Raw genomic sequence first — 27,974 nt, forward strand, 5'->3', positions numbered from 1 at the left:
GCACGTAAGATATATCAAACTCTCTCCTCCCCATAACCCTTATGTTCAGTTCTTTTTTATAAGGGATGCACATGAGAATGAACTCAAGAATGTTTGAGCAATGACAAGAGACATGATGGAGCTTATTTTATTTTGGATAAGACTGTCGACCCCGTCATACACCCGATTCTGTTTTTGCACGGGGGATGCGTACCGTGTAAAAAAAATACCGTGCAAAAAAAATCCGTGTTATTTCGAGAAACCGTGCAAAAAAAATCCGTGCTATTTCGAGAAACCGTGCAAAAAAAATCCGTGTTATTTTGAGAAACCGTGCAAAAAAAGTTCCATAGGGATTGTTGGAGTTCCGAAGAGATTCTTGGAAATCGATGGAAATCCATGCAATATGGGTATTTTTGGAACGCGGCCGACGCGTAGATGCCGGAAATCGATGTCCGGTGTCAATTGGGAATCCAAGATGGCGACTTCCGGTTTGGGAAAATCATTTGGAATCCATGCAATATGGGTATTTTTGGAACGGGACCGATGAGTAGATGCCGGAAATAGTTGTCCAGTGCCAATTGGAAACCCAAGATGGCGACTTCCGGTTTGGGAAAATCACTTGTAACCCATGCAATATGGGTATTTTTGGAACGGGGCTGACACGTAGATGCCGGAAATCGATGTCCGGTGCCAATTGGGAATCCAAGATGGCGACTTCCGGTTTGGGAAAATCACTTGTAACCCATGCAATATGGGTATTTTTGGAACGGGGCTGACACGTAGATGCCGGAAATCGATGTCCGGTGCCAATTGGGAATCCAAGATGACAACTTCCGGTTTGGGAAAATCACTTGGAATCCATGCAATATGGGTATTTTTGGAACGGGACCGACGAGTAGATGCCGGAAATAGTTGTCCAGTGCCAATTGGAAATCCAAGATGGCGACTTCCGGTTTGGGAAAATCACTTGTAACCCATGCAATATGGGTATTTTTGGAACGGGGCTGACGCGTAGATGCCGGAAATCGATGTCCGGTGCCAATTGGGAATCAAAGATGGCGACTTCCGGTTTGGGAAAATCACTTGTAACCCATGCAATATGGGTATTTTTGGAACGGGGCTGACACGTAGATGCCGGAAATCGATGTCCGGTGCCAATTGGGAATCCAAGATGGCGACTTCCGGTTTGGGAAAATCACTTGTAACCCATGCAATATGGGTATTTTTGGAACGGGGCTGACACGTAGATGCCGGAAATCGATGTCCGGTGCCAATTGGGAATCCAAGATGACAACTTCCGGTTTGGGAAAATCACTTGGAATCCATGCAATATGGGTATTTTTGGAACGGGACCGACGAGTAGATGCCGGAAATAGTTGTCCAGTGCCAATTGGAAACCCAAGATGGCGACTTCCGGTTTGGGAAAATCACTTGTAACCCATGCAATATGGGTATTTTTGGAACGGGGCTGACGCGTAGATGCCGGAAATCGATGTCCGGTGCCAATTGGGAATCAAAGATGGCGACTTCCGGTTTGGGAAAATCACTTGTAACCCATGCAATATGGGTATTTTTGGAACGGGGCTGACACGTAGATGCCGGAAATCGATGTCCGGTGCCAATTGGGAATCCAAGATGGCGACTTCCGGTTTGGGAAAATCACTTGTAACCCATGCAATATGGGTATTTTTGGAACGGGGCTGACACGTAGATGCCGGAAATCGATGTCCGGTGCCAATTGGGAATCCAAGATGACAACTTCCGGTTTGGGAAAATCACTTGGAATCCATGCAATATGGGTATTTTTGGAACGGGACCGACGAGTAGATGCCGGAAATAGTTGTCCAGTGCCAATTGGAAACCCAAGATGGCGACTTCCGGTTTGGGAAAATCACTTGTAACCCATGCAATATGGGTATTTTTGGAACGGGGCTGACGCGTAGATGCCGGAAATCGATGTCCGGTGCCAATTGGGAATCCAAGATGGCGACTTCCGGTTTGGGAAAATCACTTGTAACCCATGCAATATGGGTATTTTTGGAACGGGGCTGACACGTAGATGCCGGAAATCGATGTCCGGTGCCAATTGGGAATCCAAGATGACAACTTCCGGTTTGGGAAAATCACTTGTAACCCATGCAATATGGGTATTTTTGGAACGGGGCTGACGCGTAGATGCCGGAAATCGATGTCCGGTGCCAATTGGGAATCAAAGATGGCGACTTCCGGTTTGGGAAAATCACTTGTAACCCATGCAATATGGGTATTTTTGGAACGGGGCTGACACGTAGATGCCGGAAATCGATGTCCGGTGCCAATTGGGAATCCAAGATGGCGACTTCCGGTTTGGGAAAATCACTTGTAACCCATGCAATATGGGTATTTTTGGAACGGGGCTGACACGTAGATGCCGGAAATCGATGTCCGGTGCCAATTGGGAATCCAAGATGGCGACTTCCGGTTTGGGAAAATCACTTGGAATCCATGCAATATGGGTATTTTTGGAACGGGACCGACGAGTAGATGCCGGAAATAGTTGTCCAGTGCCAATTGGAAACCCAAGATGGCGACTTCCGGTTTGGGAAAATCACTTGTAACCCATGCAATATGGGTATTTTTGGAACGGGGCTGACGCGTAGATGCCGGAAATCGATGTCCGGTGCCAATTGGGAATCAAAGATGGCGACTTCCGGTTTGGGAAAATCACTTGTAACCCATGCAATATGGGTATTTTTGGAACGGGGCTGACACGTAGATGCCGGAAATCGATGTCCGGTGCCAATTGGGAATCCAAGATGGCGACTTCCGGTTTGGGAAAATCACTTGTAACCCATGCAATATGGGTATTTTTGGAACGGGGCTGACACGTAGATGCCGGAAATCGATGTCCGGTGCCAATTGGGAATCAAAGATGGCGACTTCCGGTTTGGGAAAATCACTTGGAATCCATGCAATATGGGTATTTTTGGAACGGGACCGACGAGTAGATGCCGGAAATAGTTGTCCAGTGCCAATTGGAAACCCAAGATGGCGACTTCCGGTTTGGGAAAATCACTTGTAACCCATGCAATATGGGTATTTTTGGAACGGGGCTGACGCGTAGATGCCGGAAATCGATGTCCGGTGCCAATTGGGAATCAAAGATGGCGACTTCCGGTTTGGAAGAATCACTTGGAGCCCATGCAATATGGGTATTTTTGGAACGGGACCGACGAGTAGATGCCGGGAATAGTTGTCCAGTGCCAATTGGAAATCCAAGATGGCGACTTTCGGTTTGGGAAAATCACTTGGAACCCATGCAATATTGGTATTTTCGGAACAGGCCGACGAGTAGATGCCGGAAATCGTTGTCCGGTGCCAATTGGAAATCCAAGATGGCGACTTCCGGTTTGGGAAAATCACCTCGAATCCATGCAATATGGGTATTTTTGGAGCGGGACCCAGCGTTGCCTACCTTCCAGGTTTGTCTGGAATATTCCAGATTTTTTAGGCCCCATTTTACAAAAATCTGGAAGATCCAGATAAAATTTGAAACGAATATGTAAGGTTTTGTAAATAAGGTTCTCCATATGCGAGATAAGCGATCCAAACTTTTCCAGACGAATTTTTAAAAACTTCCAGATTTTTGAAAAATTGACTTGGTATCCCTAACGGGACCGCCGAGTAGATGCCGGAAATAGATGTCCAGTGCCATTTGGGAATCCAAGATGGCGACTTCCGTTTCGGAAAAATTAATACATCAAACAAACTTGAATCTCTCATAATATGATCTCGCCCTAAAATCCATTTGTTACAGAGTATGTTGCTCATTATTTTTAAGGAAATGCATGAACATAGGAAAATACTATCACTATTGTGAGATAGAGGAGGATTATTTCTTCATTAGACTATTTTTAAGAAACGCTTAAATCTATCCGTCTGCTCAGTAACAACAAGCAACTCAGTTCGTTGCCAATGGCATTTAGGGTGAGATTATAAATAAAGTGAGAATTCCTTTAATGATTAGAAAACTAGCAATTTCAAAAAATTTAAGGTTTTTCACACTAGCATCACATGACTCCTGACATCAGTAATTGTACTATGTATGGCAGTTCATAATGTGCCTTACAGTCATCTATATGACGAGTAGGACTCTGCACCCAGTACTGGCTAATGTTATCCGTGTTTCCAAAACATACACTTATTGCAAATAATATTTTTTCAGATTTTGATCAGCTTGAAAAAAAAAACATAAGCAACAAAAAAGTCTAATACTCACAAAAAGTTCCAACAAATAATTTCGTCCCGTAGCTTCCTATCACATTCTTTTTTTGTTTCTGAATAACATGCATTTAATATTCCCCAAAATTGCACCAACTGCTAGTATTACCATACGCGCCTATTTACTTATAAATGGTCGTGTGTTTGCAACGTTTCATAAAGTCATTTTTCTCTATGAGTATCTCAACTAGAGTTTCAATATCTTTTCTCAGGCATTCACGTTGTATGACCAGCCCAGTTAAGTATGCCGGTAGGTGATACACATTTTTCTTCGAATTTGGAAAAGATCATTTGAACTGTTCCTTTTATACCGGGAACCCCCGTTGGTTTGACCACATTTATTCTGAACACTTTTTTAATTTGTACCCCGCTAATTTGCACATAGTTCAAATTAAAAATGGTTCAAACGTCATTTAGCTCATGGAACGGAGTAAAGTGAAATGGAACGCTGTGGATCGGAACAAAACATAACAGTCAAAGGGGTAACCAGAAGTACGATTTTTTGTTATTCGTAGGGTGACTAGAAGTTCAAATTAAAAATGAACCTCTATGGTTTGCATGAGGTACCGTTCAAATTAGCGGGGTTGCATGGTAGTGGAATTACATACATAACGTATTTAAAAGCATACCATAACAATAGAAGCAAACCAAGCCAAATGTCGGGTCTTTTATCTTTTATGGATTCCACAAAATAAATTGCGTATTTGAAGCAAATTTCTATACAAGTGAATTTCATAAGTGTCACATATAATCCGTAAATTTGACAATACCTTGATAAATAAATGATTCACAAGCTGTTTCTATACGCTGTTTCGCCACCATGACAATTGCAAACACAGTAGTAACTAGACTTTATTTTCAATAATGTTTGGCATTAGAAGAAACGATCCAATGTTGCTTAGGCTGGAGTATAATGAGTGCAACATCAAGATTTCAATTAAGCATGAATCAAAATGTTCCTTACGATATCCTGGTGATCCTTATCTAGATCTTGGAGTCTTCTAACTGTATTCTGGAGAATCTTTACAGGATTCTATGTTCCTAATGAGCTTCTAGGAATTTCCAGTAGATTCTTGAAAAACCTGAACGAAATCTGGTTATTTCTTTCAGACATTAGGGGTTTCTTGAGGTATTCTGAAGAGATATAATTAAATTAATTAACTCATTACGCGTGGTAAGGATGGACAAATTATGAGTGAAATTATGAAAAAAATCCACGTACTCGGCTGGGATTTGAACCCAGGACTCTAGTATGCTAGACTAGCGCTTTACCAACTAAGCTACCGAGCCTTTTGGTGAACCAATAACTGAGTTGGTTACGAGTTCTTAGAATTCAAATCCCCACAGACCACGCAGACCCGTTTCATAACCCATATCCATCCATCTCATGTTACTACACACGCTGGCAGAGCGGGAGTCAATTAGTTTAATAACCATGCGGATTGGATTACCGAGCAGCTCAATAGCAGCGTCAATTTAGATATAATTGGTTATTAGAGATGTTTTGCAAAATCTGTCGATTGGAGATTGCTATTGATAGTCTGGCAAGTCCTTAAGAACTTTTGAGAATTTTCAGCAATATCGCAGCGAAACCTTAGAAATCTAAGCAATTTCCTCGAAATTTTTAGCAAGCTCTTGGGTAGACTACTTCAAAGTTGTAGCGGATTTCTGTGGATTGTTAACGGACACCTGAAGATTCTTATCGGGATGTTAAAGTTTCGTAGCGGGATCCTGTGAATATCTTGGATTCCCTATTTCCGGCATCTACTCGTCGGTCCCGTTCCAAAAATACCCATATTGCATGGGTTCTAAGTGATTTTTTCAAACCGGAAGTCGCCATCTTGGATTCCCAATTGGCACCGGACATTTATTTCCGGCATCTACTCGTCGGCCCCGTTCCAAAAATACCCATATTGTTTGGGTTCTAAGTGATTTTACCAAACCGGAAGTCGCCATCTTGGATTCCCAATTGGCACCGAACATCTATTTCCGGCATCTACTCGTCGGTCCCGTTCCAAAAATACCCATATTGCATGGGTTCCAAGTGATTTTCCCAAACCGGAAGTCGCCATCTTGGATTCCCAATTGGCACCGGACATCTATTTCCGGCATCTACTCGTCGGTCCCGTTCCAAAAATACCCATATTGCATGGGTTCCAAGTGATTTTCCCAAACCGGAAGTCGCCATCTTGGATTCCCAATTGGCACCGGACATCTATTTCCGGCATCTACTCGTCGGCCCCGTTCCAAAAATACCCATATTGTTTGGGTTCCAAGCGATTTTTCCAAACCGGAAGTCGCCATCTTGGATTTCCAATTTGGCACCGGACATCTACTTCCGGCATCTACGCGTCGGCCCCGTTCCAAAAATACCCATATTGCATGGGTTCCAAGTGATTTTCCCAAACCGGAAGTCGCCATCTTGGATTCCCATTTGGCACCGGACATTTATTTCCGGCATCTACTCGTCGGCCCCGTTCCAAAAATACCCATATTGTTTGGGTTCCAAGCGATTTTTCCAAACCGGAAGTCGCCATCTTGGATTTCCAATTGGCACCGGACATCTACTTCCGGCATCTACGCGTCGGCCCCGTTCCAAAAATACCCATATTGCATGGGTTCCAAGTGATTTTCCCAAACCGGAAGTCGCCATCTTGGATTCCCAATTGGCACCGAACATCTATTTCCGGCATCTACTCGTCGGTCCCGTTCCAAAAATACCCATATTGCATGGGTTCCAAGTGATTTTTTCAAACCGGAAGTCGCCATCTTGGATTCCCAATTGGCACCGGACATCTATTTCCGGCATCTACTCGTCGGTCCCGTTCCAAAAATACCCATATTGCATGGGTTCCAAGTGATTTTCCCAAACCGGAAGTCGCCATCTTGGATTCCCATTTGGCACCGGACATCTATTTCCGGCATCTACTCGTCGGCCCCGTTCCAAAAATACCCATATTGTTTGGGTTCTAAGTGATTTTACCAAACCGGAAGTCGCCATCTTGGATTCCCAATTGGCACCGAACATCTATTTCCGGCATCTACTCGTCGGTCCCGTTCCAAAAATACCCATATTGCATGGGTTCCAAGTGATTTTCCCAAACCGGAAGTCGCCATCTTGGATTCCCAATTGGCACCGGACATCTATTTCCGGCATCTACTCGTCGGCCCCGTTCCAAAAATACCCATATTGTTTGGGTTCCAAGCGATTTTTCCAAACCGGAAGTCGCCATCTTGGATTTCCAATTTGGCACCGGACATCTACTTCCGGCATCTACGCGTCGGCCCCGTTCCAAAAATACCCATATTGCATGGGTTCCAAGTGATTTTCCCAAACCGGAAGTCGCCATCTTGGATTCCCAATTGGCACCGGACATCTATTTCCGGCATCTACTCGTCGGCCCCGTTCCAAAAATACCCATATTGTTTGGGTTCCAAGCGATTTTTCCAAACCGGAAGTCGCCATCTTGGATTTCCAATTTGGCACCGGACATCTACTTCCGGCATCTACGCGTCGGCCCCGTTCCAAAAATACCCATATTGCATGGGTTCCAAGTGATTTTCCCAAACCGGAAGTCGCCATCTTGGATTCCCAATTGGCACCGGACATCTATTTCCGGCATCTACTCGTCGGCCCCGTTCCAAAAATACCCATATTGTTTGGGTTCCAAGCGATTTTTCCAAACCGGAAGTCGCCATCTTGGATTTCCAATTTGGCACCGGACATCTACTTCCGGCATCTACGCGTCGGCCCCGTTCCAAAAATACCCATATTGCATGGGTTCCAAGTGATTTTCCCAAACCGGAAGTCGCCATCTTGGATTCCCAATTGGCACCGGACATCTATTTCCGGCATCTACTCGTCGGCCCCGTTCCAAAAATACCCATATTGTTTGGGTTCCAAGCGATTTTTCCAAACCGGAAGTCGCCATCTTGGATTTCCAATTGGCACCGGACATCTACTTCCGGCATCTACGCGTCGGCCCCGTTCCAAAAATACCCATATTGCATGGGTTCCAAGTGATTTTCCCAAACCGGAAGTCGCCATCTTGGATTCCCAATTGGCACCGAACATCTATTTCCGGCATCTACTCGTCGGTCCCGTTCCAAAAATACCCATATTGCATGGGTTCCAAGTGATTTTTTCAAACCGGAAGTCGCCATCTTGGATTCCCAATTGGCACCGGACATCTATTTCCGGCATCTACTCGTCGGTCCCGTTCCAAAAATACCCATATTGCATGGGTTCCAAGTGATTTTCCCAAACCGGAAGTCGCCATCTTGGATTCCCATTTGGCACCGGACATTTATTTCCGGCATCTACTCGTCGGCCCCGTTCCAAAAATACCCATATTGTTTGGGTTCCAAGCGATTTTTCCAAACCGGAAGTCGCCATCTTGGATTTCCAATTGGCACCGGACATCTACTTCCGGCATCTACGCGTCGGCCCCGTTCCAAAAATACCCATATTGCATGGGTTCCAAGTGATTTTCCCAAACCGGAAGTCGCCATCTTGGATTCCCAATTGGCACCGGACATCTATTTCCGGCATCTACTCGTCGGTCCCGTTCCAAAAATACCCATATTGCATGGGTTCCAAGTGATTTTCCCAAACCGGAAGTCGCCATCTTGGATTCCCATTTGGCACCGGACATTTATTTCCGGCATCTACTCGTCGGCCCCGTTCCAAAAATACCCATATTGTTTGGGTTCTAAGTGATTTTACCAAACCGGAAGTCGCCATCTTGGATTCCCAATTGGCACCGAACATCTATTTCCGGCATCTACTCGTCGGTCCCGTTCCAAAAATACCCATATTGCATGGGTTCCAAGTGATTTTCCCAAACCGGAAGTCGCCATCTTGGATTCCCAATTGGCACCGGACATCTATTTCCGGCATCTACTCGTCGGTCCCGTTCCAAAAATACCCATATTGCATGGGTTCCAAGTGATTTTTTCAAACCGGAAGTCGCCATCTTGGATTCCCAATTGGCACCGGACATCTATTTCCGGCATCTACTCGTCGGTCCCGTTCCAAAAATACCCATATTGCATGGGTTCCAAGTGATTTTCCCAAACCGGAAGTCGCCATCTTGGATTCCCAATTGGCACCGGACATCTATTTCCGGCATCTACTCGTCGGCCCCGTTCCAAAAATACCCATATTGTTTGGGTTCTAAGTGATTTTACCAAACCGGAAGTCGCCATCTTGGATTCCCAATTGGCACCGAACATCTATTTCCGGCATCTACTCGTCGGTCCCGTTCCAAAAATACCCATATTGCATGGGTTCCAAGTGATTTTCCCAAACCGGAAGTCGCCATCTTGGATTCCCAATTGGCACCGGACATCTATTTCCGGCATCTACTCGTCGGCCCCGTTCCAAAAATACCCATATTGTTTGGGTTCCAAGCGATTTTTCCAAACCGGAAGTCGCCATCTTGGATTTCCAATTTGGCACCGGACATCTACTTCCGGCATCTACGCGTCGGCCCCGTTCCAAAAATACCCATATTGCATGGGTTCCAAGTGATTTTCCCAAACCGGAAGTCGCCATCTTGGATTCCCAATTGGCACCGGACATTTATTTCCGGCATCTACTCGTCGGCCCCGTTCCAAAAATACCCATATTGTTTGGGTTCTAAGTGATTTTCCCAAACCGGAAGTCGCCATCTTGGATTCCCAATTGGCACCGGACATCTATTTCCGGCATCTACTCGTCGGCCCCGTTCCAAAAATACCCATATTGTTTGGGTTCCAAGCGATTTTTCCAAACCGGAAGTCGCCATCTTGGATTTCCAATTTGGCACCGGACATCTACTTCCGGCATCTACGCGTCGGCCCCGTTCCAAAAATACCCATATTGCATGGGTTCCAAGTGATTTTCCCAAACCGGAAGTCGCCATCTTGGATTCCCAATTGGCACCGGACATCTATTTCCGGCATCTACTCGTCGGCCCCGTTCCAAAAATACCCATATTGTTTGGGTTCCAAGCGATTTTTCCAAACCGGAAGTCGCCATCTTGGATTTCCAATTTGGCACCGGACATCTACTTCCGGCATCTACGCGTCGGCCCCGTTCCAAAAATACCCATATTGCATGGGTTCCAAGTGATTTTCCCAAACCGGAAGTCGCCATCTTGGATTCCCAATTGGCACCGGACATCTATTTCCGGCATCTACTCGTCGGCCCCGTTCCAAAAATACCCATATTGTTTGGGTTCCAAGCGATTTTTCCAAACCGGAAGTCGCCATCTTGGATTTCCAATTGGCACCGGACATCTACTTCCGGCATCTACGCGTCGGCCCCGTTCCAAAAATACCCATATTGCATGGGTTCCAAGTGATTTTCCCAAACCGGAAGTCGCCATCTTGGATTCCCAATTGGCACCGGACATTTATTTCCGGCATCTACTCGTCGGCCCCGTTCCAAAAATACCCATATTGTTTGGGTTCTAAGTGATTTTCCCAAACCGGAAGTCGCCATCTTGGATTCCCAATTGGCACCGGACATCTATTTCCGGCATCTACTCGTCGGCCCCGTTCCAAAAATACCCATATTGTTTGGGTTCCAAGCGATTTTTCCAAACCGGAAGTCGCCATCTTGGATTTCCAATTTGGCACCGGACATCTACTTCCGGCATCTACGCGTCGGCCCCGTTCCAAAAATACCCATATTGCATGGGTTCCAAGTGATTTTCCCAAACCGGAAGTCGCCATCTTGGATTCCCAATTGGCACCGGACATCTATTTCCGGCATCTACTCGTCGGCCCCGTTCCAAAAATACCCATATTGTTTGGGTTCCAAGCGATTTTTCCAAACCGGAAGTCGCCATCTTGGATTTCCAATTTGGCACCGGACATCTACTTCCGGCATCTACGCGTCGGCCCCGTTCCAAAAATACCCATATTGCATGGGTTCCAAGTGATTTTCCCAAACCGGAAGTCGCCATCTTGGATTCCCAATTGGCACCGGACATCTATTTCCGGCATCTACTCGTCGGCCCCGTTCCAAAAATACCCATATTGTTTGGGTTCCAAGCGATTTTTCCAAACCGGAAGTCGCCATCTTGGATTTCCAATTGGCACCGGACATCTACTTCCGGCATCTACGCGTCGGCCCCGTTCCAAAAATACCCATATTGCATGGGTTCCAAGTGATTTTCCCAAACCGGAAGTCGCCATCTTGGATTCCCAATTGGCACCGAACATCTATTTCCGGCATCTACTCGTCGGTCCCGTTCCAAAAATACCCATATTGCATGGGTTCCAAGTGATTTTCCCAAACCGGAAGTCGCCATCTTGGATTTCCAATTTGGCACCGGACATCTATTTCCGGCATCTACTCGTCGGCCCCGTTCCAAAAATACCCATATTGTTTGGGTTCTAAGTGATTTTCCCAAACCGGAAGTCGCCATCTTGGATTTCCAATTGGCACCGGACATCTACTTCCGGCATCTACGCGTCGGCCCCGTTCCAAAAATACCCATATTGCATGGGTTCCAAGTGATTTTCCCAAACCGGAAGTCGCCATCTTGGATTCCCAATTGGCACCGGACATCTATTTCCGGCATCTACTCGTCGGCCCCGTTCCAAAAATACCCATATTGTTTGGGTTCCAAGCGATTTTTCCAAACCGGAAGTCGCCATCTTGGATTTCCAATTGGCACCGGACATCTACTTCCGGCATCTACGCGTCGGCCCCGTTCCAAAAATACCCATATTGCATGGGTTCCAAGTGATTTTTCCAAACCGGAAGTCGCCATCTTGGATTCCCAATTGGCACCGAACATCTATTTCCGGCATCTACTCGTCGGTCCCGTTCCAAAAATACCCATATTGCATGGGTTCCAAGTGATTTTCCCAAACCGGAAGTCGCCATCTTGGATTTCCAATTGGCACCGGACATCTATTTCCGGCATCTACGCGTCGGCCCCGTTCCAAAAATACCCATATTGCATGGGTTCCAAGTGATTTTTCCAAACCGGAAGTCGCCATCTTGGATTCCCAATTGGCACCGGACATCTATTTCCGGCATCTACGCGTCGGCCCCGTTCCAAAAATACCCATATTGCATGGGTTCCAAGTGATTTTCCCAAACCGGAAGTCGCCATCTTGGATTTCCAATTGGCACCGGACATCTATTTCCGGCATCTACGCGTCGGCCCCGTTCCAAAAATACCCATATTGCATGGGTTCCAAGTGATTTTCCCAAACCGGAAGTCGCCATCTTGGATTCCCAATTGGCACCGGACATCTATTTCCGGCATCTACTCGTCGGCCCCGTTCCAAAAATACCCATATTGTTTGGGTTCCAAGCGATTTTTCCAAACCGGAAGTCGCCATCTTGGATTTCCAATTGGCACCGGACATCTACTTCCGGCATCTACGCGTCGGCCCCGTTCCAAAAATACCCATATTGCATGGGTTCCAAGTGATTTTCCCAAACCGGAAGTCGCCATCTTGGATTCCCAATTGGCACCGAACATCTATTTCCGGCATCTACGCGTCGGCCCCGTTCCAAAAATACCCATATTGCATGGGTTCCAAGTGATTTTCCCAAACCGGAAGTCGCCATCTTGGATTCCCAATTGGCACCGGACATCTATTTCCGGCATCTACTCGTCGGCCCCGTTCCAAAAATACCCATATTGTTTGGGTTCCAAGCGATTTTTCCAAACCGGAAGTCGCCATCTTGGATTTCCAATTGGCACCGGACATCTACTTCCGGCATCTACGCGTCGGCCCCGTTCCAAAAATACCCATATTGCATGGGTTCCAAGTGATTTTCCCAAACCGGAAGTCGCCATCTTGGATTCCCAATTGGCACCGAACATCTATTTCCGGCATCTACTCGTCGGTCCCGTTCCAAAAATACCCATATTGCATGGGTTCCAAGTGATTTTCCCAAACCGGAAGTCGCCATCTTGGATTTCCAATTTGGCACCGGACATCTATTTCCGGCATCTACTCGTCGGCCCCGTTCCAAAAATACCCATATTGTTTGGGTTCTAAGTGATTTTCCCAAACCGGAAGTCGCCATCTTGGATTCCCAATTGGCACCGGACATCTATTTCCGGCATCTACTCGTCGGCCCCGTTCCAAAAATACCCATATTGTTTGGGTTCCAAGCGATTTTTCCAAACCGGAAGTCGCCATCTTGGATTTCCAATTGGCACCGGACATCTACTTCCGGCATCTACGCGTCGGCCCCGTTCCAAAAATACCCATATTGCATGGGTTCCAAGTGATTTTTTCAAAACCGGAAGTCGCCATCTTGGATTCCCAATTGGCACCGGACATCTATTTCCGGCATCTACTCGTCGGCCCCGTTCCAAAAATACCCATATTGTTTGGGTTCCAAGCGATTTTTCCAAACCGGAAGTCGCCATCTTGGATTTCCAATTGGCACCGGACATCTACTTCCGGCATCTACGCGTCGGCCCCGTTCCAAAAATACCCATATTGCATGGGTTCCAAGTGATTTTCCCAAACCGGAAGTCGCCATCTTGGATTTCCAATTTGGCACCGAACATCTATTTCCGGCATCTACTCGTCGGTCCCGTTCCAAAAATACCCATATTGCATGGGTTCCAAGTGATTTTCCCAAACCGGAAGTCGCCATCTTGGATTCCCAATTGGCACCGGACATCTATTTCCGGCATCTACTCGTCGGCCCCGTTCCAAAAATACCCATATTGTTTGGGTTCCAAGCGATTTTTCCAAACCGGAAGTCGCCATCTTGGATTTCCAATTTGGCACCGGACATCTACTTCCGGCATCTACGCGTCGGCCCCGTTCCAAAAATACCCATATTGCATGGGTTCCAAGTGATTTTCCCAAACCGGAAGTCGCCATCTTGGATTCCCAATTGGCACCGGACATTTATTTCCGGCATCTACTCGTCGGCCCCGTTCCAAAAATACCCATATTGTTTGGGTTCTAAGTGATTTTCCCAAACCGGAAGTCGCCATCTTGGATTCCCAATTGGCACCGGACATCTATTTCCGGCATCTACTCGTCGGCCCCGTTCCAAAAATACCCATATTGTTTGGGTTCCAAGCGATTTTTCCAAACCGGAAGTCGCCATCTTGGATTTCCAATTTGGCACCGGACATCTACTTCCGGCATCTACGCGTCGGCCCCGTTCCAAAAATACCCATATTGCATGGGTTCCAAGTGATTTTCCCAAACCGGAAGTCGCCATCTTGGATTTCCAATTTGGCACCGGACATCTACTTCCGGCATCTACGCGTCGGCCCCGTTCCAAAAATACCCATATTGCATGGGTTCCAAGTGATTTTCCCAAACCGGAAGTCGCCATCTTGGATTCCCAATTGGCACCGGACATCTATTTCCGGCATCTACTCGTCGGCCCCGTTCCAAAAATACCCATATTGTTTGGGTTCCAAGCGATTTTTCCAAACCGGAAGTCGCCATCTTGGATTTCCAATTTGGCACCGGACATCTACTTCCGGCATCTACGCGTCGGCCCCGTTCCAAAAATACCCATATTGCATGGGTTCCAAGTGATTTTCCCAAACCGGAAGTCGCCATCTTGGATTCCCAATTGGCACCGGACATCTATTTCCGGCATCTACTCGTCGGCCCCGTTCCAAAAATACCCATATTGTTTGGGTTCCAAGCGATTTTTCCAAACCGGAAGTCGCCATCTTGGATTTCCAATTGGCACCGGACATCTACTTCCGGCATCTACGCGTCGGCCCCGTTCCAAAAATACCCATATTGCATGGGTTCCAAGTGATTTTCCCAAACCGGAAGTCGCCATCTTGGATTTCCAATTTGGCACCGGACATCTACTTCCGGCATCTACGCGTCGGCCCCGTTCCAAAAATACCCATATTGCATGGGTTCCAAGTGATTTTCCCAAACCGGAAGTCGCCATCTTGGATTCCCAATTGGCACCGGACATCTATTTCCGGCATCTACTCGTCGGCCCCGTTCCAAAAATACCCATATTGTTTGGGTTCCAAGCGATTTTTCCAAACCGGAAGTCGCCATCTTGGATTTCCAATTGGCACCGGACATCTACTTCCGGCATCTACGCGTCGGCCCCGTTCCAAAAATACCCATATTGCATGGGTTCCAAGTGATTTTCCCAAACCGGAAGTCGCCATCTTGGATTCCCAATTGGCACCGAACATCTATTTCCGGCATCTACTCGTCGGTCCCGTTCCAAAAATACCCATATTGCATGGGTTCCAAGTGATTTTCCCAAACCGGAAGTCGCCATCTTGGATTTCCAATTTGGCACCGGACATCTATTTCCGGCATCTACTCGTCGGCCCCGTTCCAAAAATACCCATATTGTTTGGGTTCTAAGTGATTTTCCCAAACCGGAAGTCGCCATCTTGGATTCCCAATTGGCACCGGACATCTATTTCCGGCATCTACTCGTCGGCCCCGTTCCAAAAATACCCATATTGTTTGGGTTCCAAGCGATTTTTCCAAACCGGAAGTCGCCATCTTGGATTTCCAATTGGCACCGGACATCTACTTCCGGCATCTACGCGTCGGCCCCGTTCCAAAAATACCCATATTGCATGGGTTCCAAGTGATTTTTTCAAACCGGAAGTCGCCATCTTGGATTCCCAATTGGCACCGGACATCTATTTCCGGCATCTACTCGTCGGCCCCGTTCCAAAAATACCCATATTGTTTGGGTTCCAAGCGATTTTTCCAAACCGGAAGTCGCCATCTTGGATTTCCAATTGGCACCGGACATCTACTTCCGGCATCTACGCGTCGGCCCCGTTCCAAAAATACCCATATTGCATGGGTTCCAAGTGATTTTCCCAAACCGGAAGTCGCCATCTTGGATTTCCAATTTGGCACCGAACATCTATTTCCGGCATCTACTCGTCGGTCCCGTTCCAAAAATACCCATATTGCATGGGTTCCAAGTGATTTTCCCAAACCGGAAGTCGCCATCTTGGATTCCCAATTGGCACCGGACATCTATTTCCGGCATCTACTCGTCGGCCCCGTTCCAAAAATACCCATATTGTTTGGGTTCCAAGCGATTTTTCCAAACCGGAAGTCGCCATCTTGGATTTCCAATTTGGCACCGGACATCTACTTCCGGCATCTACGCGTCGGCCCCGTTCCAAAAATACCCATATTGCATGGGTTCCAAGTGATTTTCCCAAACCGGAAGTCGCCATCTTGGATTCCCAATTGGCACCGGACATTTATTTCCGGCATCTACTCGTCGGCCCCGTTCCAAAAATACCCATATTGTTTGGGTTCTAAGTGATTTTCCCAAACCGGAAGTCGCCATCTTGGATTCCCAATTGGCACCGGACATCTATTTCCGGCATCTACTCGTCGGCCCCGTTCCAAAAATACCCATATTGTTTGGGTTCCAAGCGATTTTTCCAAACCGGAAGTCGCCATCTTGGATTTCCAATTTGGCACCGGACATCTACTTCCGGCATCTACGCGTCGGCCCCGTTCCAAAAATACCCATATTGCATGGGTTCCAAGTGATTTTCCCAAACCGGAAGTCGCCATCTTGGATTTCCAATTTGGCACCGGACATCTACTTCCGGCATCTACGCGTCGGCCCCGTTCCAAAAATACCCATATTGCATGGGTTCCAAGTGATTTTCCCAAACCGGAAGTCGCCATCTTGGATTCCCAATTGGCACCGGACATCTATTTCCGGCATCTACTCGTCGGCCCCGTTCCAAAAATACCCATATTGTTTGGGTTCCAAGCGATTTTTCCAAACCGGAAGTCGCCATCTTGGATTTCCAATTTGGCACCGGACATCTACTTCCGGCATCTACGCGTCGGCCCCGTTCCAAAAATACCCATATTGCATGGGTTCCAAGTGATTTTCCCAAACCGGAAGTCGCCATCTTGGATTCCCAATTGGCACCGGACATTTATTTCCGGCATCTACTCGTCGGCCCCGTTCCAAAAATACCCATATTGTTTGGGTTCTAAGTGATTTTCCCAAACCGGAAGTCGCCATCTTGGATTCCCAATTGGCACCGGACATCTATTTCCGGCATCTACTCGTCGGCCCCGTTCCAAAAATACCCATATTGTTTGGGTTCCAAGCGATTTTTCCAAACCGGAAGTCGCCATCTTGGATTTCCAATTGGCACCGGACATCTACTTCCGGCATCTACGCGTCGGCCCCGTTCCAAAAATACCCATATTGCATGGGTTCCAAGTGATTTTCCCAAACCGGAAGTCGCCATCTTGGATTCCCAATTGGCACCGAACATCTATTTCCGGCATCTACTCGTCGGTCCCGTTCCAAAAATACCCATATTGCATGGGTTCCAAGTGATTTTCCCAAACCGGAAGTCGCCATCTTGGATTTCCAATTTGGCACCGGACATCTATTTCCGGCATCTACTCGTCGGCCCCGTTCCAAAAATACCCATATTGTTTGGGTTCTAAGTGATTTTCCCAAACCGGAAGTCGCCATCTTGGATTTCCAATTGGCACCGGACATCTACTTCCGGCATCTACGCGTCGGCCCCGTTCCAAAAATACCCATATTGCATGGGTTCCAAGTGATTTTCCCAAACCGGAAGTCGCCATCTTGGATTCCCAATTGGCACCGGACATCTATTTCCGGCATCTACTCGTCGGCCCCGTTCCAAAAATACCCATATTGTTTGGGTTCCAAGCGATTTTTCCAAACCGGAAGTCGCCATCTTGGATTTCCAATTGGCACCGGACATCTACTTCCGGCATCTACGCGTCGGCCCCGTTCCAAAAATACCCATATTGCATGGGTTCCAAGTGATTTTTCCAAACCGGAAGTCGCCATCTTGGATTCCCAATTGGCACCGAACATCTATTTCCGGCATCTACTCGTCGGTCCCGTTCCAAAAATACCCATATTGCATGGGTTCCAAGTGATTTTCCCAAACCGGAAGTCGCCATCTTGGATTTCCAATTGGCACCGGACATCTATTTCCGGCATCTACGCGTCGGCCCCGTTCCAAAAATACCCATATTGCATGGGTTCCAAGTGATTTTCCCAAACCGGAAGTCGCCATCTTGGATTTCCAATTGGCACCGGACATCTATTTCCGGCATCTACGCGTCGGCCCCGTTCCAAAAATACCCATATTGCATGGGTTCCAAGTGATTTTCCCAAACCGGAAGTCGCCATCTTGGATTTCCAATTGGCACCGGACATCTACTTCCGGCATCTACGCGTCGGCCCCGTTCCAAAAATACCCATATTGTTTGGGTTCCAAGCGATTTTTCCAAACCGGAAGTCGCCATCTTGGATTTCCAATTGGCACCGGACATCTACTTCCGGCATCTACGCGTCGGCCCCGTTCCAAAAATACCCATATTGCATGGGTTCCAAGTGATTTTCCCAAACCGGAAGTCGCCATCTTGGATTCCCAATTGGCACCGAACATCTATTTCCGGCATCTACTCGTCGGTCCCGTTCCAAAAATACCCATATTGCATGGGTTCCAAGTGATTTTCCCAAACCGGAAGTCGCCATCTTGGATTTCCAATTGGCACCGGACATCTATTTCCGGCATCTACGCGTCGGCCCCGTTCCAAAAATACCCATATTGCATGGGTTCCAAGTGATTTTCCCAAACCGGAAGTCGCCATCTTGGATTCCCAATTGGCACCGGACATCTATTTCCGGCATCTACTCGTCGGCCCCGTTCCAAAAATACCCATATTGTTTGGGTTCCAAGCGATTTTTCCAAACCGGAAGTCGCCATCTTGGATTTCCAATTGGCACCGGACATCTACTTCCGGCATCTACGCGTCGGCCCCGTTCCAAAAATACCCATATTGCATGGGTTCCAAGTGATTTTCCCAAACCGGAAGTCGCCATCTTGGATTCCCAATTGGCACCGAACATCTATTTCCGGCATCTACTCGTCGGTCCCGTTCCAAAAATACCCATATTGCATGGGTTCCAAGTGATTTTCCCAAACCGGAAGTCGCCATCTTGGATTTCCAATTTGGCACCGGACATCTATTTCCGGCATCTACTCGTCGGCCCCGTTCCAAAAATACCCATATTGTTTGGGTTCTAAGTGATTTTCCCAAACCGGAAGTCGCCATCTTGGATTCCCAATTGGCACCGGACATCTATTTCCGGCATCTACTCGTCGGCCCCGTTCCAAAAATACCCATATTGTTTGGGTTCCAAGCGATTTTTCCAAACCGGAAGTCGCCATCTTGGATTTCCAATTGGCACCGGACATCTACTTCCGGCATCTACGCGTCGGCCCCGTTCCAAAAATACCCATATTGCATGGGTTCCAAGTGATTTTTCCAAACCGGAAGTCGCCATCTTGGATTCCCAATTGGCACCGAACATCTATTTCCGGCATCTACTCGTCGGTCCCGTTCCAAAAATACCCATATTGCATGGGTTCCAAGTGATTTTCCCAAACCGGAAGTCGCCATCTTGGATTTCCAATTGGCACCGGACATCTATTTCCGGCATCTACGCGTCGGCCCCGTTCCAAAAATACCCATATTGCATGGGTTCCAAGTGATTTTCCCAAACCGGAAGTCGCCATCTTGGATTCCCAATTAGCACCGGACATCTACTTCCGGTATCTACTCGTCGGCCCAGTTCCGAAAATACCCATATTGCATGAGTTCCAAGTGATTTTCACAAACCGGAAGTCGCCATCTTGGATTCCCAATTGGCACCGGACATCTATTTCCGGCATCTACTCGTCGGCACCGTTACAAAAATCCGGTCAGAATCCCACGAATGCATATGGAAGTTCAAGAATTACTTTACGAACAACCGTGTTATTTCAAGAAACCGTGCAAAAAAAATCCGTGTTATTTCGAGAAACCGTGCAAAAAAAATCCGTGTTATTTCGAGAAACCGTGCAAAAAAAATCCGTGTTATTTCGAGAAACCGTGCAAAAAAAATCCGTGTTATTTCGAGAAACCGTGCAAAAAAAGCCGTGTAAAAAAAATCCGTGCAAAAATAATCCGTGCAAAAACAGAATCGGGTGTATCTTGGACATTATCTTCTATCTCTTGAAATCGATAGCATTGCCCAAATTATAGCAAACAGCCATTGATTAGATCCTGTTTAAGGGGTACAGGAACGGGCCCAGCAAAACTAAGCAATCTATAGAACATTTTGAAGTCTCCATATACTTGATAAGTTTGCATCGAGGAAGAGGATGAAGGGCTGAAATGGCTGAAATTTGAGAAACTGTTGATACTGGACGTTCCCACATTACGCACGTTACCATCCCAATATGGTCCTAAAATGTTTAATGAAATCTTGTTTTTATTCCAGGCTATCGACATGATGAATACACTATCTTCTATGGTGACAGAGGGCTCGATTGGCTTGTCAGATAGATCGGGCCCAGGACATCCTGTCTACTGCAAATCGCTGCAGTTGATATACTGCCCATACTCGCAATACAGTCCCATTAGGAAAATCATCATGTCGAGAAAAACGCTTCTAAACATAATACAAAACGTTTTCGTATCACCGTTGCTGACAGTAGCAAATTGTGGTGGGATTACTCAACACATTAACATTGTAGTATTATAAAACCTTCAAGAACTACAATATAGTTAAAGTGGTTGCTTTACATATCTTAATCTAAGATTCAATCCAATGGGACTCGTTATCCGAGTATTTTTCTTGAGAAACATAAATATACCCGCATACCAGTCCCATTACGGGGGACTGGCTTACTATGTTTTTACGCAACTTGACATAATCGTTTTCAAGTTTACAGTAGATCTCACGCTAAATCCCAAGGAATGTAACTGCTAAATCCCAAGGAATGTAACTGTTAATACTAGTAAATGTGGATTAAAAATGTCTTTCAAAGTTATTGTACTATTCGGTGGCAACAGTGATCATGCTGAAGACTCTCCTGGATTTTATTTAACTGCAGAACGTGTTCCGGTCGGCCAATCTAGAAAGTTTATTGAATCCACCACGGGGATGTTGGCTTCAAGCAATGCAACAAAGCAATTTTCGGTCAGCATGAAGACGGCAAAGCTATTGAAGATTCTTTAGATATATGTGGATTGTCCTGCTGTATGCCATGAACCACCTTACTTCTTGGTTTTAGAAGTCGCATGTACCTACTTAGGGTGACTGTGGAATCTCTGGCTAGCCAAAAAAATCAACCCAATTTCATGCAATAACAAGTTAAGCCTACCGGAGAGTCCGGTGATCATTGGCCGGAGTATAATAGTAGAGAGAGCAGCAGCATTGACTTAAAGGGAAGCTATTTTGACTGTTTTTGGTTTAGAAGCTCGAAAGCACACATTTCGAATTGCGGTTCTAGAACATCGCAGCAGAAATCATTCTGGGAAAACTTTAATATCACGTAATAATAGATACTTTACATGAATAAACATGATTTGAGAAATTGAAATTTGTATTATTTCTCCTTTTAATAAAAACAAAATACGATGCAAGATTACAAAACTTATAACAGGGCCAGGTTTGCTTCAACTTCTTTGTAATTCACTAATGGGACTATTATGCGGGTACTTTCAATATGGGACGCACATGATTTGGTATTTTTTTCGCATTTTGTCCATACAAAAATGCAATTTTAAGCATGATTTCATAAAGTACGCTAAAAATAAACACCATTCATGAAGTTAACTAAAAAATGGTTAAAATCCATATGGGACTGTTATGCGAGTATGGCCAGTATAGGGCATGTCCATTAGGGTGCGGCTTATTTTTCAAAAGTTCTCAAAACCAAAAATTCGTGTGCTCTACTGAGTTCAAATCACATTAAAAGAGAAACCTCAAAATCTGAGCCAAAAATATTAACATTTAGAGGTGGAGCAAGCGTCTTGAAGTTGAATTTTCAGGTTATAAATAATGACCTTCAGTGAAGTACACATAACTTTGTTATTTTTCAACCGATTTCAAAACTTTTAGCATCAATACCTTCAAAATTGAATTTGTAAAAACTTTGTTGAACACCAAATTTGTCTAAAATCAAAACAAGTTTTAGTTAAAAGTAATTCATTTCAAATTTTTCCTCATTTTACTAAAAAAATTCAACTTTGCTTGAACTTAACTTCATGATTACTCAACCGATTCCAAATCTTTTTACATGCTTTTAAAGCTAATTTAATTGTTTTCAAACCTTTCATATATCACATTTCACTAGAAAAATGTCTTGACCAAGTTATTCAGCAAAAACAGCACAAAAACATTATTTTTTAACGAAAAATGCCAGTTCTGTCAAATCATTGGCAGTAAAATATTGTCTCTTAAGCTGAAACTGATTTTTCTCATTTGTCAAACCTTTGGGAAGGACTTTGCAACAATTTTTAAATAATTTTGAAACAAAATTATGTGTGCATATGTTAAAAAATATATGCACTATTCAACTCGTAATTAAGGCAAGATGCTTTGAATGTTTAAGTTTAATAAAAAAAAAATGCTATTTTCGGCAAAAAAAAACTTAAATAATCCAAAGAAATTTGATTTTTTCATTGGAAAATCTTGTTTTTGGGTAGTTTTTGTTGAATACTTAAGTCAAAAATATTTTTTAGAAAAAAATGTTGTATGTACTGTTTAAAAACAAATAAATTTGCTTCAAAAGTATGTGAAAAGATTTGGAATCGATTGAGTTTTAATAAAGTTATGGTCAAACAAAAATGATTTTTTTAGCAAAATGAGGATAAAAGTATTTTTAACTAAGACAAGTTTTGATTTAAGACAAATTTGATGTTCTACAAAATTTTTATAAATTTAATTTGAAAGAAAATGGTGCTAAAAGTTTTGAAATCGGTTGAAAAATAACAAAATTATGTTTACTTAACTGCAGGTCGTTTTTTATAACTTGAAAATTCACCATCAACACGCTTGCGCCACCTCTAAATGTTAATATTTTTGGCTCAGATTTTGAGGTTTCTCTTTTAATGTGATTTGAATTCAGTAGAGCACACGAATTTTTGGTTTTGAGAACTTTTGAATAATAAGCCGCACCCTAATGTCCATTGCCTGTTTTATTCAATACATGAATACATGAATACATGAAAGAGCATGTTACTGCAACTACTTTAGCAATTTTTCCCGCTCAAATAACGGCTAAGTCATATTTAAACTTTAATTTTAAAATTGGGTCCATAAATGAACCTTGACACTTTTGATCATGTTTGACGTTCGCTTAGTCGACAAAAACACCACAGGAGTTTTAGTTTTAACACTGGGGTTGTTCCTATCTGGCATTTCGGAAGAGACACGGAAAACAAAATACATCCAAAAATTGAGTTTAAGCCAAGGGGTGTGACAAAATCTAAAAGAACATAAAAATATGTTTTTTTCGTCTTGAACAAACGAAAAACATAAAAAAAAATGAGTAAACATGTGTTTTTGGCCTTAACTTGAGCGTTTGGCACTAAAATTTGGACAAGGCTTTAGGACTCTATTTTACTGGGATCTTGATCTTTGAGCAGACATGAACCCCTTCCCCAGATGGAGACTAAAATGTTAATTAGGAGTCTCATACCAACAGCCATACGCTTATTCATAAAACTTTACAAAAGGGTTTTTTACCAAAAAGTTCTAATTTGGTGATGCTTGTTCTAGAGTTTATACACTTTTGTGTTTTTTAGGATCTTCTTTATATATATATATATATAAGAAATGGAATGGTGCTTGTATGTCACGAAATATCTGAAGAAAGGGCTTATAGTCTTCCATGATTATTTCACTGTTGCATTGGTCAAAAATTCTGACGTGTTTGAGTGAAGAAAACAATTTGGAAAATTCTCTGGAATAACTGAAAAAAACAACTGAAAACTAATCTCTCGTGTTTATGGGGGATTGCATGCCATTTTTCAACCTACTTGATGACAAAATGAAGTTTGCCGGTTTGACGGGGCCACTAGTATTTAATATTATTTTTACTTAACAAAAAACTAGAACTTTAGCTTTATTTATTGCCAGTCTCTTCGTGTTCTAACGTAAAACTAAAAAGCGTAACTAACGTAAAGCTAAAAAGATGACGCTGTTCCAAATTGGCAACTAGTGCATCCCTGTCGAAGTTGGTAGCATGTAATAAAAAAATCAAAAAATCAATAAAATAAACATCCCCACAATCATTTTACTGATAACATTTTGGCAATTCAAACCACATTAAACCGTAAATATTCATTTCAGTTTGCAAAACTTTCGTAACATATTAAATCACCAATCGGGTGTGGCCAAAAATGCAAAAAAATGTACCTTGGCAGATCTCAGTTGATAACTGCGGAAGTGTTTATAAGAACACAAAAAGAAAAAGCAGAAGGATGAGGATGAACAGTGGAAAGAGAAGTTGTTTCTTGTATATATATATATTTGTGTAAAACTAAAACTATTAATTATTTATTACATTATAATGATTGATAGGAGTCTGCAATCAACTTTCATTACCAACCTAAAGGAATAAACAATCTATATGCTCTTCACAACTCCTAAACATCAATACTGTGCATTTATATGATGCAAATGTGTATTATCCTGACAAAGTGCAATTTTATTTTCAAATTTGTAAAATATTTTGCCTAAGAAAATTATTCCGTTTTTGTCAACTGAAAATTACCGATCGTGTTGATAAAAACGGAACATACCTGTATCACAGATGTACAAAAGAAATGTTACGGACGATGTTGAAATTGTTCTAAAGGAAGCTTATACCGATTTATGTAAGTACTTAAGATTTATAATTTGATGAACTAAAGTGAACTAAATTAATAAAATTACAGCTTAAAGCTGTCTCGCATCCAGAGAAACGGAGTTTGCGATATGCTGTATAGAAGTCGACAAAGAGCCCCTAAAAACCCCATTTATCGCCGTAACACTCGTAATATCATCATTTATTTCTCGTTCATTAATTTTTCTAATAATTTCTTTGCGGGTTTTTTTCCAGTTCTCCAGGGGTTTATCAAAAATTTTCTCCAAAAATATCTTTAATGACTCTTGCCATCCATTCATCTTAGGACTCCTGTAGGAGTTATACAAGAAAACATCCACGCATTCTTGCACTGATCGCTCCTTATGCAGTAATTATCTCCAGAATCACTGCAGGGAATCATTCAAGAATTGCTCTTATAATTCTCCTACGAGTTCTCCAAGAGAAGCAGTCTCGAAGGTTTTCCAAAGGAAATTTGTATAAAAATATATGTACGAATGTCTGAAAGAGTTTCCTGTGTAGTCTCTCAGAATGCGCTATCATTATAAATAGACAAATTCCTAGAAAAAGAATCTTCAAAAATGTTTTAAAACATTATTGAAATACCTGGATGCAAATCCTTGGATGAAACGTTGGAAGAATCCAAGGAGTAATTCTTGTAGAAATATCGGAAGGAAAATCTGGATAATTATTTATTCCCAATGAAAGAAATTCTACCATAAAAATGGATACCTTTAAGAAATCATAAAGTTATGCTCAGATAAATCACTGAAGGAATTTTCAAAAGAATCTCAAGAAAATTTTTTCTGAGAATTCCTGACAGATTTCCTAAACATATTCCAAGAGGAAGAACTGTATCAAACCCAGGAGGAAATCCTGGATAAATTTCTTGAAGACTACAATAAGTTGGGAAATTCCCGAAGAATTGCCTAGAGGTATTAATTAATTCAAAACTAGTTTTTGGAGAAATCCTTGAAGCTACTTTTGAAGGAATCTCAGGAACGTAGAAACTTCCGAAGGATTATGGAGGTAGAGGTGAGCTTGAAGATTTCCTAGCAGAATCTTTTAAGTGTAACATCTGGTATGGATTGGGGTTCTAAACGGTAATTAAAGATTAATAGCCGAGACGGGCGTCTGCTTGGGTATGTAGTCTGTAGTTTAGAAAGCTGTTGAAGAAATCATGATGGATTGCCATGAGGAAGCTGGACGGATTCCTGGAAAAATCCCAGGAGGAATATCTAACACTTGAGAAGTCCTTGGAAGAACACATAGAACGTTTTCTGAAGGAATCTACAGTTTATGGAGAAATGTTTGGTGTAAATCCTGGTATAATCCCATGAATATTGCCTGGAGAAATCTCTTGAAAATTAATATAGGAATCCCTGAAGGAAATTCAGATAGACGTTCTGAAGGTATCGCTGGAAGTATTACTGAAGGAATTCGTGGAGTAGTTCCTGGAGAATCTAAAGACAAATCACTGAAAAAGTCCATAGAAGATATCCAGGAGCGGTATCTGGAGGGGTTTTTTTTGTAGAAACCCTTGGAAGCACTTTTGGTGAAATTTCTGAAGAAATTCTTGACAGAATTACTGAAGGAAACCTTGGCGAAATTCTTGGAAAATATCTTATGGAATCCTTGGTGGAATTTTAAGAGCAATATCTGGTAAAATTTTTGCAGTAACTTCTGGGGGAATCTCTGGTACAATCGATAGTGAAATCTTCATGTGAATTGCTGTAGGAATCCTTGATTGACTTCCTGGAAGAATATCTTGTGGGATTCCTGGAAAAATCTCTGACGTTTTAACTGGAAAAAATCCTGCAGGAATAACTGGTAGAACTTCTCGAGGAATACCGGAGGAATTTTTGGCGACATTTCCGGAGAAATCACTGACGAAATTTTTGAAGGAACTACTGGCAGAAATAATGGAGGTATTGATGGTGAGAAGTTCCCCAGGTGTAATTTCTGGAAGAATCCATGATGAAATTGCTGGGAAAATTTCTGTTGGCGTTCCTGAGGTTAGTGGTGAAGTTACTGAAGTTATCACTGGTGGGTTAGACACAAGACTACGTTTCATACTAGTTCATACAATTCTCAGCAGAATTCTATGACGAGATACTAGTGGAATTCCGAAAATAATTTCTGATGAAATTCTTGGACAAAAAATTGAAGGAATTCTTTTAGGGATTCCTGAAAAGAAAAAAACATTGAGAAACTCTGAGGCAGACCGTTCTGTGGAGGAATCATTAAAGGATTTTTCTGGAGAAATTGCGGAGTGTTTACCTAGGAATCCTTGGTGAAATTACTTGTGAAATACTGGAAAAAAATCCCAGGGGTAGTTCTCGGAGGAGTCTGGAAAAGATCTGAATTTCTTTCTTGGTGAAATCTTTGAAGAAATGCCTGAAATAAATACTGGAATCCATGTAGAAATTCTCGAAAATATCTCTTATTCCTTGTCGAAATGGTCTTAGAGAAATACCTTAAGTAGCTTATGGATAAATTGCTGAGAGAATCCTTGGGAATTTCAGAGAATTCCTCCGAGAAGAGTCGCCGGAGGAATCCACTATGGGCGGTTGCCATACAGACTGGCGGCCAAAAATATTTTTACCATCTCATGTCGTATTTATGAGTTTTATGATACAAATTTGATGTTTTATTTTCAAGAACAAGTTTTCGAGACTAACTTTTGAATAGGGCCTAAATATTAAACTTTGTTACTTATAATGCATATAAGCCATTTATGCGTTTAACGTTGTGCAAACCATTATAAATATTAAAACTTACATAGAAATGATGATATGAATGATTCAGCGAAATTCAGTTATTTTCTAAATTAGTTTTTAGCTGTTTTCAATAGAAAATGGTTAAAAATATTGGAAAAATTCAAAAAAGGTTTTAAAATTAAAAAAGTGCAAATTTGTGCAGCTAAATTCCTCACAATCCTTTAGTTTACATCTCAAAGTACCCTTGGAACTGAATTTAAGCCTGGGACAACTTGGGACAAAAAAGTACTCGATGTGTTAACTATAAGCTTATTCGATTTTTTTAACCGCTTTATAAAAA

General features: G+C 43.4%; 1 protein-coding gene and 1 non-coding gene across 2 annotated transcripts in view; one reads left to right on the top strand and one right to left on the bottom strand.

Moving 5' to 3' along the window:
- Positions 1–27,974, top strand: part of LOC5571578 (tRNA dimethylallyltransferase, mitochondrial) — a 763,523-nt gene that overhangs the window by 207,605 nt on the left and 527,944 nt on the right. The gene's annotated exons all lie outside the window — the stretch shown is intronic.
- On the bottom strand, positions 5,458–5,529 carry Trnaa-agc. Its single transcript has one exon. It is a non-coding gene; the product is annotated as a tRNA-Ala (tRNA).

This window comes from Aedes aegypti, chromosome 1 (genome assembly GCF_002204515.2).
Source record: "Aedes aegypti strain LVP_AGWG chromosome 1, AaegL5.0 Primary Assembly, whole genome shotgun sequence".
NCBI classification, from domain to species: domain Eukaryota; kingdom Metazoa; phylum Arthropoda; class Insecta; order Diptera; family Culicidae; genus Aedes; species Aedes aegypti.